Below are 12,383 nucleotides of genomic sequence, written 5' to 3'. Positions count from 1 at the left end.
GAGCCAAGGCATCAGACAGACCTGTTCAACCCAGCAGCCCACAGGAGTGGTGGGGAGCTGGGGCTCAAGAGGGACCGGTGCAATCCAGCTGCCCGTGGGATCTGCAGGGAGCTGAGGCACCAGAGAGGCCTGTGTGACCCAGCTGCCCACAAGATAGGCAAGGAGCCAGGTCTCCAAAGGGACTGTGCGATCTAGCTGCCCACAGGACCTGTGGAGAGCTGGGGCACCAGAGAGGCCTGTGCGACCCAGCTACCCACAAAATAGGCAAGGAGCCAGGTCTCCAAAGGGACTGTGCGATCTAGCTGCCCACAGGACCTGTGGAGAGCTGGGGCACCAGAGAGGCCTGTGCAACCCAGCTACCCACAAGATAGGTGTGGAACTGGGTCTCCAAGGGGACTGTGCAATCCAACTCCCTACAGGATCAGTGGGAAGCAGGGCCTCCAAAGGGGTCTGTGCAACACAGCTGCCCATGGGTCCAGCTGGGAGCTGGGGCTCGAGAGGGGCCTGGGTGACCCAGTCACCCAAGGTGCAGGCAGGGAGTGTGGCTCCAGCAGGGCCTGAGCAATACAGCTACAGGTGGCACCTGGGACCAGTGGGAAACACAGCTTCAGAGGGGCCCATGCAATCCAGCAGCATCACCTTCCAGGACACACCAATACCAGCCCCCAGTAGTCAATCCTCCAGGATCCACAGCAGGCAAAAGGCGACATGCAACAGAACAGTCTGAGAGGCACAGCAGCCTTATTTGATACACAGTGAGCTACCTACACATCCAAACATCCCTCACCGGGTCTAGAGCTACCAGATGGCTAAAATGGGGAGACAATGAAACAATACCCAAAGGAAAGAAAAAGAGGAATCACCAGAAAAGGAACTACAGGAAATGGAAGACAGTAACTTGTCAGATAAAGAATTTGAAGCAATGATTTTAAGGGTGCTCAAACAATTTGGTGAGAACTACAAACAACTTAATAAGAATTATAAAGAGCTCATTGGAAACTACTTCAGCTTAAAAAAAAAGAGGTAGAAGCTATGCATAAAGAGGTAGAAGCTATGCATAAAAATCAAGAGAAAATAAAGAATGACATAGCTGTTATAAAAAAAATACCTTAGAATGGTTCAATAGCAGATTAGAAGAAGCTGAAGACTGAATCAGTGACACAGAAGACAAGGTGGAGAAAAACATCCAAATAGAGCAGCAAATGAAAAAAAAAAATTTAAAGCAAGAGGAGAGTTTAAGGGAGCTGTGGGACAATGAAAAATGTAACAACATTCACATTATAGGGATATAGAAAGGAGAAGAATCAGAGAAAGGAATAGAATATCTGTTTGAAGAAATAATGACAGAAAACTTCCCTAAACTGGTGAAGGAAAAAGTCACACAAGTCCAGGAAACACACAAGTCCCAAGCAAGATAAACCTCAGAAGACCCACAGCTAGACACATCATAATAAAAATGGCAAACATTAAAGACAAAGAAAGAATCTTAGAGAAAGCAAGAGAGAGACAGAAAGTTACCTACAAGGGAGCTCCCATTAAATTGTCAACTGATTTCTCAATAGAAATGCTGCAGGCCAGAAGGGAGTGGCAAGAAGTGTACAAACTAATGCAAGGCAAGGGTCTGAATCTAAGACTACTCTAACCAGCAAGGCTATCATTCAATTGAAGAATAAATAAAAAGCTTCATGGATTAAAAAAAGGCTAAAGGAATTTACCACTACCAAACCAGCAGTGCAAGAAATGCTGAAGGGACTGTTGGAAGAAGAAGAAGGAGGAGGAGGAGGAGAAGGAGGAGGGGAGAGAGAGAGAGAGAGAGAGAGAGGAGAGAGAGAGAGAGAGAGAGAGAAACACAGGCATAAAATTAAAATGGCAACTAATAACTATCAATAATTACCTTAAATGTAAATTGCTTAAATGCTGCAATCAAAAGACATAGGGTGGCTGATTGCATAAGAAAACATGACCTATATATATGCTGTCAACAAGAGACCCACCTCCCAACAAAAGACAAATGAAAGTGAAGGGATAAAAGTGAAGGGATGGAAAAAACTTTCCAAGCAAATGGAAATGAAAAAAATGCTGGTGTAGCAATACTCATATCTGACAAGATAGACTTCAAAACAAGGGCCATAATAAGAGAAAGAGATGGTCACTACATAATATTCAAAGGAGCAATCCAACAAGAGGATATAACCCTGGTAAATATATACACACCAAAGACAAGAGCACCAAAATATATTAAAAAACTTCTGTAGGACTTCAAGGGAGAGATCAACAGCAACATGATCATAGTGGGTGATTTTAACACCCCATTGACACCACTGGATAGATCTTCTACACAAAAAGTTAACAAAGACATAAAGTCCTTACAAGATGAACTAGATCAATTGGACTTTTTTGATATTTACATAATATTTCACCCCAAAGCTGCAGAATATACATTCTTCTCAAGTGCATATGGGTCATTCACAAAGATACACCACATTCAAAGGAAGTCTCTACAAATTCAAGAAGATTGAAATTATATCAAGCATCTTCTCAGATCACAGTGGCATGGAACTAGAACTCAATTACAATAAAAACACAGAAAAACATTCAAACACGTGGAGGCTAAATAGCACGTTACTAAACAACAAATGGATTACTATGAGATCAAGGAAGAAATTAAAAACTTTCTGGAAACCGATTAAAATAAACACACGACAACACAAAATCTATTGGACACAGCAAAAGCAGTCCTGAGAGGGAAGTTCATAGCACTTTGGGCCTACCTCAAGAAACAAAAAAAAAAATTTCTAATTGACTTTCTAACCCTACAACTTAAAGAACTAGAAAGTAAACAAACAAACAAAAACCAGAGCTAGTAAGAGAAAGGAAATAACAAAGGTCAGAGCAGAAATAAATGACATAGAGACTAAAAAAACTATTCAAAAGATCAATGAAACAAAAAGCAGGTTTTTCAAAAAAATAAACAAGATTGATGGACCTTTAGCCAGACTCACCAAGAAACAAAAAGAAAGAAACCAAATAAACAAAATCAGAAACAAAAGAGAAGTAACAACTGACATCACAGAAATACAAAGGATCATCGAAACACACTATGAACACTTATACACCAACAAATTGGACAATCTAGGAGAAATGGACAAATTTCTAGCAACACACAGCCTCCCAAAACTGACCCAGTAAGAGATAGAAAACTTGAAGGGACCAATAACAACAAAGGAAATTGAAAATGTAATTAAGAAACTCTCAGCCAACAAAAGCCCAGGCCCAGATGGCTTCACAGGAGAGTTTTGCTGAACATTTAAAGAAGATCTAATACCCATTCTCCTCAAATTATTCAAAACAATCCAAAAAGAGAGAGCACTTCCAAACTCATTTTATGAGGCCAGCATAATCCTAAGTCCAAAACTAAATAAAGACACTACAAAGAAAGAAAACTACAGGCCAATATCCCTGATAAACACAGATGCCAAAATCCTTAACAAAATATTAGCAAATCAGATCCAGCAATACATCAAAAAATTATTCATCATGGCCAAGTGGAATTCATTCCAGGTATCCAAGGATGATACAATATTCACAAATCAATAAATGTGATATGCCACATAAACAAAATGAAAGATAAAAACCATGTGATCATATCAATAGATGCTGAAAAAGCATTCAACACAATCCAGCATCCATTTCTGATAAAAACACTCAGCAATGTGAGAATAGAGGGATCATATCTCAATGTAATAAAGGTCATATATGAAAGACCTACAGCCAACATCATACTCATTGGGCAAAAACCAAAAACATTCCCCTTAAGAACAGGAACAAGACAGGGATGCCCACTTTTGCCATTCTTATTTAACATAGTACTGAAGTCTTAGTCACAGCAATTAGACATGAAGAAAAAATAAAGGGGATCCAAATTGGAAAGGAGGAAGTGAAATTGTCATTATTAGCAGATTACATGATATTGTACATAGAAAACCCTAAAGACTCCATCAAAAATCTACTAGACTTAATAAATGAATTTGGCAAAGTACTAGGATACAAAATTAATGTCAAGAAATCAATGGCATCTTTATACACCAATGATGAACTCACATAAAAAGAAACTAAAAAAACAATCCCATTTAGCATTGCAGCAAAAAAAATTAAGAGACCTAGAAATAAACTTAACCAAAGAAGTAAAGGACCTCTTCACAGAAAACTACAGGGCATTAAAAAAAGAAATAGAGGAAAATATAAAAAAATAGAAGCATATACCTTGTTTATGGATTGGAAGAATTAACATCATTAAAATGTCCATACTACCCAAAGCAATTTATAGATTCAATGCAATCCCCATCAAAATACCAAGGACATATTTCACAGAACTAGAACAAATACTTCAAAAGTTCATATGGAACCAAAAAAGACCCTGAATATCCACAGCAATCCTGAAAAAGAAGAAGTAGGTGGGATCACAATACCAGATATCAGGTTATACCACAAAGCCACTGTAATCAAAACAGCCTTGTACTGGCACAAGAACAGGCAAAGAGATAAATGGAACAGAACAGAGAACCCAGAAATTGACCCAAGACAATATGCTCAATTAATATTTGACAAAGGTGGCAAGAGCATACAGTGGAGTCAAGACAGTCTCTTCAATAAATGGTTTTGGGAAAAGTGGACAGCTACTTGCAAAAAATGAAGCTAGACCACCAACTTATACCATACATGAGAATAAACTCAAAATGAATAAAAGACTTAAATGTAACTCATGAATCCATAAAAATTCTAAAATAAAATGCAGGCAATAAAATTTCAGACATCATATGCAGCAGAATTTTCACTAATACAACACCTGAGGCAAGAGAAACAAAGGAAAGAATGAACACATGGGACTACATCAAACTAAAAACTTCTGCACAGCAAAAGAAACAACCATCAAAACAGAAAGGGATCCCACTATATAGGAGACCATAATTGCCAATGATGCATCAGATAAGGAATTAATTTTCTAAATATATAGAGTGTTCATACAACTCAACAAAAGGAAGACAAAGAATCCAATTAAAAAATGGGCAGAGAACCTAATTAGACACTTCTCCAACTAGTACATACAAATGGCCAAGAGACATATGAAGAAATGCTCAGCATCACTAATCATCAGAGAGATGCAAATTAAAACAACTATGAGGTATCCCCTCACACCTGTCAGAATGGCCGCCATCAACAAATCATCAAACAACAAGTGTTGGCAAGGGTGTGGAGAAAAGGGGACTCTAGTACACTGCTGGTGGGAATGCAGACTGGTGCAGCCACTATGGAAAACACTATGGTGTTACCTCAAAAAGTTAAAAATTGAATTGCCATTTGACCCAGTGATTTCACTTCTAGGAATATTCCCTAAGAAACCTGAAATACCAATCAGAAATAATATATGTACCCCTATGTTCATAGCAGCACTATTTACAGTAACTAAGATCTGGAAACAACCCAAGTGTCCATCAGTAGATGAGTGGATAAAAAAGCTGTGGTACTTATACACAATGAAGTACTGTGCAGCTGTAAGAAAGAAAGATCTCTTTTCCTTTGAGATGACATGGAGGGACCTGTAGAATATTATGCTAAGTGAAACAAGCCAAGCAGAGAAAGACAAATATCACATGATCTCACTTATTTGTGGAATGTAATGAACTAAACAAACTGATGAACAACATTGACCCAGAGACATAGAGGTGGGGTACAGACTGACAAACCTCAGAGGAGGAGCTGAGAGAGATAAACCACAGAACTTATATGCATGTATGCATGACCAGTGGACATAGACAACAAAGCTGGGGATGGGGTGGGGGGATGGGGAGGCGGGTGTCAATGGGGAGAAAAAGGAGAAACATCTGTAACAAAAACAAATTAATAAAATAAAAAAAGAAAAATGAAAGTGAATGTTTTAGAGAGCTGAAAAAGGTCAGAGTGAGAAATATTAATTAGAGTAGAATATTTTGAGGTATCGGGAACCTCAGCCTAATCAGTGGCTGGAAAGCCAGTAACAGTGACCAGGCTTCCTGGTGGCTATTCTCTTGCCTGGTCCTCCCACAGACAGGGGATCCTTCCCCCACCCCCGTGGCTCCCTACATCACTGTGTTCATCTGACAAAGACATTTTGCTGGCAAGAAATAGAAATTACCCTGTGTTCACTTAGGGGAAAAGAGGGAAATTATTACAAAGATTTTAAAAAGCCTGAGAACCCCCAAGGATGGGAATGTCATTTCTGGACATTAGGAAAAGCATGGAGTAAAGATCTGAAATGCTTGCAGGAACCCAGGCATGAGCAGTCTCTAGTCCTTACTCTTCTTACTACCTCTGCTTCATCCTCTCTCTCTGCAAATTAGATTTTGGGACCCCTCAGTTAACTCAAAAAGCAAGCATTAGTACACCCACGGATCCCAGGTAGCTGCAGCCCAGCAGCACAGAGGAGCTGTCACCTTTAAATCACACTGCTCACATGCCGGAAGAGCAAATGTGACTGGCCCAGCTGAAATATGGGGTCCCCCTGCCTGCTCAACGTGGGCTGGTTGGGCAAGTCACTCAGATGACACACAGCGGCTTGGGACTCATTTCTCAGCCAGGGGGAAATGGGAGGACATTTCTTAGAGAAAGGGAGAAATGGTGATTTGGATAGACTGTGATTTGGACAGATACTCTAAATTTCCCAACTAAAGGCTAGTATTGGGATCAACCAGATATGCAGAGTATGAATTAGAATTTCCCATTCACAAACAACAAATTTGAACCCAGTTAGTCCATTCATCTTCCCAAAGCCACAAGTGCAAGGCAGAGTGCAATGACCCCCGACTTTGAACTCTGAGCCCCACTACCCTTACTAGAATGCCAGAATGTTTTCCTAAAGCAATCCTCTCTCAAGAAAGATTCTAAATCTCATTTGAACTCAAGTGTAAATCAATGCAAATAGCTTGAAGCATCATCCCAGCATTCTTTTTGAGAGAAGCAAGTGGAGAGGAGGAGAGATGGATTTATCTGTTCATGGAAATCAAAGCCTTAAGCTGAAAAGTACTGTACTGTACTAATAGTGATACCTAAGTCACCCTTATGTATTTTTAAAGGGACATCAGTCCATCTGAAGCCCATAAATTACATTGCACAGAAGATAATAAATGTGCTAATTCTGAGCTAGCTGGTTCTTCTCTTTACCTCCAAGGTCTTAAAGGGAACAAAGAGTGAATTTGGTAAAGCTATCATCAGAAACAGGATGTATCAGAAATCTACCGAGAACACAGACTTTTATTTAGTGCCTGTTTCAGTCCAACCCATCAAATCAAAGAAGCACAAATAGTTCAGATGGTTGAGAAATAAACAACCACTTGTGTGCCCACTTCCAGTGAACCACATCTGGATGTCACCTGCAAGGAAGCCACAGGAATGTAGGGGCCAGGAGACCAACAGTAGATCCTGGAGTGGAGGTGAGGTGAACAGCTTCTCCCAACCTGCAGCCAAAACAGGATAGAAACCGCCTTTCTCATCCCGAGTATCCAGTTCAATGCTGGCCCAGATAAGATGCCAATGAATCATAGCTGACCGTGAACGTGTCCTGAAGGTCAACTGTGTACAAGGCAGCATGCCAAGCACTATACATGTAGCTTCTCATTCAATCCTCACAGCACCCCTCTGAGGTATGAGTATCTCCTCTGAATGGATAATGGGGAAAGGAAGCTCAGCGGCCAACATAAATTGCCCAAGGTCAACCGCTAATAAGCCTTAGAGGTAGTCAGCCAACTCAGACATTCTGCTTCCAGAACCCATGCTCTAAATATGGATTGGGTGAAGAGTTAATAGTCATATGGGTTACCTATGGGCAAGTTTTGCTTTGACACTTACTGTTTTAAGCTAAGATCTGAGCCATCTTAGTGACCAAGGGCTCCTTGAAAAATAATGCCCATCACGTCTCACTCCAGATGCCCCAGCAGAAGGCGCACCAGTGCCTGAGCACTTCTGGGGGCATTTTGAAAAGAAAATAGTTCAGGTCTCTGGTATCCTGGGTCTGCCCACTAGCCTGGGTGTGGAGATCCCTCCTGAACAGCCTATTTGTCGTATCCTCCTTGTTGTCATTGTTTGAAGTCAGAACGACTTCCTTGCCCCTGGCTCTGGCTGCTCAGTGCATGGGACCCTACAGCATGCAGAGCCTGTGACTGCAATCCCCAGCCAGCCCCTTGAGGCTCATTTCAGGGCCCTAATCCTGGGCCAACTCATTCTGCTCCCTCAGGGGTCACAGCCCCTAGCTGCCATTTGGACTTCCCCTGAGAGAGATGGCTTCAGAGTGTTGAGAGGCTGCAGCTGAGTCAGACAGAGTCCTTGGGGAGCTGGTGTGGGGGTGACGAAGCAGGAGGGGCTGGTCAGCTTTAGAGAATGCAAAGGAGGCCATTCTCCTGGGGTGGCAGGAGCTGAGGCCCACAAGAGGAGGGAGTCTGCCATGGCAAAATACCCCCTGCCACTTTAAAATGAAAGGATTTGTAGGAAAAGTCAACTGGTGTTCTGTTTCCTTCTCTTCCCATAGCTTTCCAGCTTTGGGTCGCAGTGCTCTCCCTGCTCAATTGTCACAGTCACACAAACAGCCACTGCTCAGCAAGTGCTTGGGGAAAGAACACAGCCCTGAAGGTAGCCGGTACCTTGAGCCACACTGTGGAGACGGGGTGTGTGCCCTCCAGGAGAACCTCCCCACTAGGCCATAGGCCTTAACTGCCTGCCCCTCTGGAGCTGCCCGTCCTGTCGAAAGCCATGGCAGGAAGCCAGGGTAGTTGAACACACCCATATCAGAGGGAGTATAGACAGCTCTAGAGCTGCCCTTCAGATCTTCAGATGCTGTCTCTCCAGCTCTGCCTCCATTCTCATTTCTCACCTCTGCCCTTTATTAGGACATCCTGATACCTCAGAACTATTTCTATTCCTGGGCTGTCGCATGGTGATGACAGGAAGTGCTGGGGCCCAGCCCTTCTGGGAGTACCCTGGCCATGGCTGGGCAGACTCACTGGTGCTGCTGGCAAAGGTCAAGCCATCTTGGTGGGTTGGCCCTGGAGAGTCGAGGTTGGAGAAATGCATCGCATTGAGTGAGGTCAGCCATTGCTGGGCGCGTCCACATACTATTGGCCTTGGTGAAGACTTTCTTGTCTATTCCATCACCCTAGAGTCAGGGACACACTGGTCTCGCCAGCTGTTGTGCCTTCTGGCATCAGGAAGGGGACTCTGGAGACCCCTCCCATTGAAAGAAGTCTCGTGCCCTAAGTACTTTGCCAATGACTTGAAGTCTTACTATTGGTTTGAGTTCAGGGAGTGTGTTTTCCTATATTCAGGGAGAAAGTGTTTTAAACAAATAGTGGTTAGTTTTTCCACAGGAAAATGTCATAAATGAAATGTGGATAGTTTCCCAGACGAGCCCACCAACGCCAGGTTGACTTCACTATAGTTGAAATGCTATACTTTTGCCATAAAAGTAATGGGAGACAAATCCGGTAGAATCAGGTTTTCTTTTCTTTAAAAACTATATCATTTTAATTATGGTTTAGGGTCCATGAACTTCATGGAATCAATGGCCCTACTGAGGCCTCATCTCAAGAGTTGAAGGCAGGGGTCATTCATTGCCTTTGCCTGATTTCAAGGGTAGGGGGAAGGTGGAGTGGGGAGATTGCTGACCCCCAAAGAGTGAGGAGCATCATGGGAAGCAGATACTGGCAGTGTTGAGTAGGGGGGATGATCTTGCTTGAGACTTGGTTCTACCTCTTACTAGTTGCATGTCCTGAGGTTAGCACTTCAGCTTCCTGAGTTAGTCTCATCACTTGTTAAATAAGGGAGAGCTGACAATACTGTTTCCACAGGGCTTCCTGGGGGCAACACGTGCAGCTGAGTGGTGTGTGGCAAAGGCTTTAGAGGCTAATAGACCAAGGTGTGCCTCGCCTATAAAATGGGGTCTACCACAGTGCTACAACGCTGAGTGTTGTAATGTGTAGAGTACTTAGCACTTAGTGCTTTATATGACGGCAACTGGTAGCTGATATTAATGACATCATTATGTACTGTCCTCATTTTCCCCAAGGAAGCTGGTTCCCTTCTGCCATGACTGCCCTTTCTTCTGTTCCCCAAGAGCTAAGATGCTGTTTCTGCTTGGCTTCGGATATGGCAATGAGGGTGGAGTGGTGACACGCTCAGAGCAGGCAGGGATTCACTTAGGCCAATGGGGGTGTGAATCTATCCCAGCAATAACATAGGATGGAAGGAGGGTGGGAACAGGAAATGGGTTCAGAATATGCTTCATCCAAGGGGTCCACATGGGATAAACAGAGAAGAAAAGGGATAAATACAAAGTGAGGAGGAGAGGAGAGGAGAGGTAAGTTTTATTTAGGAGGTCTGTGTTAAGGATGCTAGAGAAGTCATATAAACTCTTGCCTGTGTTTATTCTCATATAAAATTCTCTCCGCCACCCAACTGTCAGGCAGCATGCAGGCTAACTCTCTGACCTTTTGTCTGTTATGTTGAAACACCATCTCAGAAGTCTTTAGTGGAAAAGCTACCGCCTGAGCTATGGACTGGTGGGCAGATCTGCCTTTCTAAAAGGCAAATCTAACATAAGCTCCTCCTCTTGTGTTTCTATAGGTTATAGTTGTCACAGCCATTACTTAAAGCCCTTAAGATGACCCTGGTGCTGGGTCTCATTGTGACTGGACACGTACAAAACTCATCATGCAGTTAAGCTTCAGTTTCAAGTCTCTGGTCTGCCACTCTGGGGCTGATGGCCCCGGACAAATGGGTTAACCTTTCCGAGACCCTGTTTTATTTGTAAAATGAAGGTGTTCACTCTACAGTCTCAGAATTTTCTCCCAGCTCTAACATTCTATCTGTTTCTCTTCCACATAAGAGATGCCCCACCCATAGACCTTATTTTAATTCTGTATGGTTTTGTCTCTCTTAGGGGAATAAAGGAGAAGCTAGAGGTTAGGCCAGCAGCAACATTTAATACTAGGAGTATGGCAGTCAGGTAGACTCATTTATGTGTCGAGGCTCTTGAAAACTTAAAATCCCCCTTTGGCCATGGAGGTGGATGGGTACTAGAATAAGCACCATAATCACTGTTTGGCCTCAAAAAAGGCTTCCAGATGTGGGGAGAGAAATATTGATTCATCTTTTTTTCCAAGACACATTTGCTTTTTAAAGCAAACTCCAGTCTTGTACATGTTTCCTGAATGGCTTCTTACAGTCCTTTCCTATAACCCTGTGGCTGCATTACTATAGACGAGGCTTTTAATATGAGGATTCACGGTCTAGGTCAGTTCTTAGCCACAGGTCCTGGGGCAAAGCCATTTCCCTTTCCAGAGGTATGGTGCACATTTTCAAGGCCCTGTCCAACAAAAATTAGCAAGTTGATGAGCAAAATGATGAGATAGTTAACGATAAGGAGAACCAGCCTTAGGAACCAAGCAGGTCCAGGTTGAAACCTGAGCCCCACTTCTATATAGTTGTATAAGCTTGGGCAAGTAACTTAACCTCCCCAAGCCCCTCTGCTCCACCTATAAACAGAATAATAAGGGCTCCTACTTCATAGGGTTGCTATAAACATCATATGACATGAGACAGGTGTAGCCTGGCACTGTCCTGGCTCATATTAAGTACTCAAAAAAATATATGTATATATTTCATTTATCCTCAGATAGAGTGGGAGGGAGAGAGGAAGGAAGAGAGAGAGAGAAGCATCGATGTGACAGAGACACATCGAGTGCCTGCCACTCACAGGATCCTAACCGGGGCCAGGGACAAAGTGCAACTGAGGTACGTGCCCTTAGCTGGAACCACACCCAGGACTCTCTGGTCTGCACACTGATGCTCTAACCACTGAGTCAAACCGGCCAGAGTTATTTTTTTTATTTTAGAGAGAGAGGAAGAGAGAGGGAGAGAGAAACAGAAACATCGATCAGCCACCTCCTGCACACCACCCGCTGGGGATCAAGCCTGTAGCCTGGGCATGTGCCCTGACCAGGAATCGAATTGGTGGCCTCTTTGTCTATGGATCGATGCTGAACTGCTGAGCTCACCAGCTGGGCAGCTTTTATATATTATAGGCATGATTCTTGCCTTCTAAAGGGCTGACAATCGAATGAGAGGGGCTAAGTTAAATTATCAATTAAAAGCAGCAAGTGATAAGTAACACTCAGGGAATCCAAAATAGCTGTGGGGAGGCATTATGGGGAAGATGGGAAATGAATAGAGTCTTAAAAAATCAGAATGTGACAAAGAAAAGGACATTTCAGGGGACAGAGAAGGGTCATCCATTCATTTTTTTTAAACAAGTACTTATTGAGAACTTACTTCATGTTAGACACTCTCCTTAGCACTGG

Source organism: Molossus molossus, unplaced genomic scaffold (assembly GCF_014108415.1).
Source record: "Molossus molossus isolate mMolMol1 unplaced genomic scaffold, mMolMol1.p scaffold_m16_p_4, whole genome shotgun sequence".
Taxonomy (NCBI): Eukaryota; Metazoa; Chordata; class Mammalia; order Chiroptera; family Molossidae; genus Molossus; species Molossus molossus.
The sequence above is the reverse complement of the archived record's forward strand: the minus strand, read 5'-3'. Positions refer to the sequence as shown.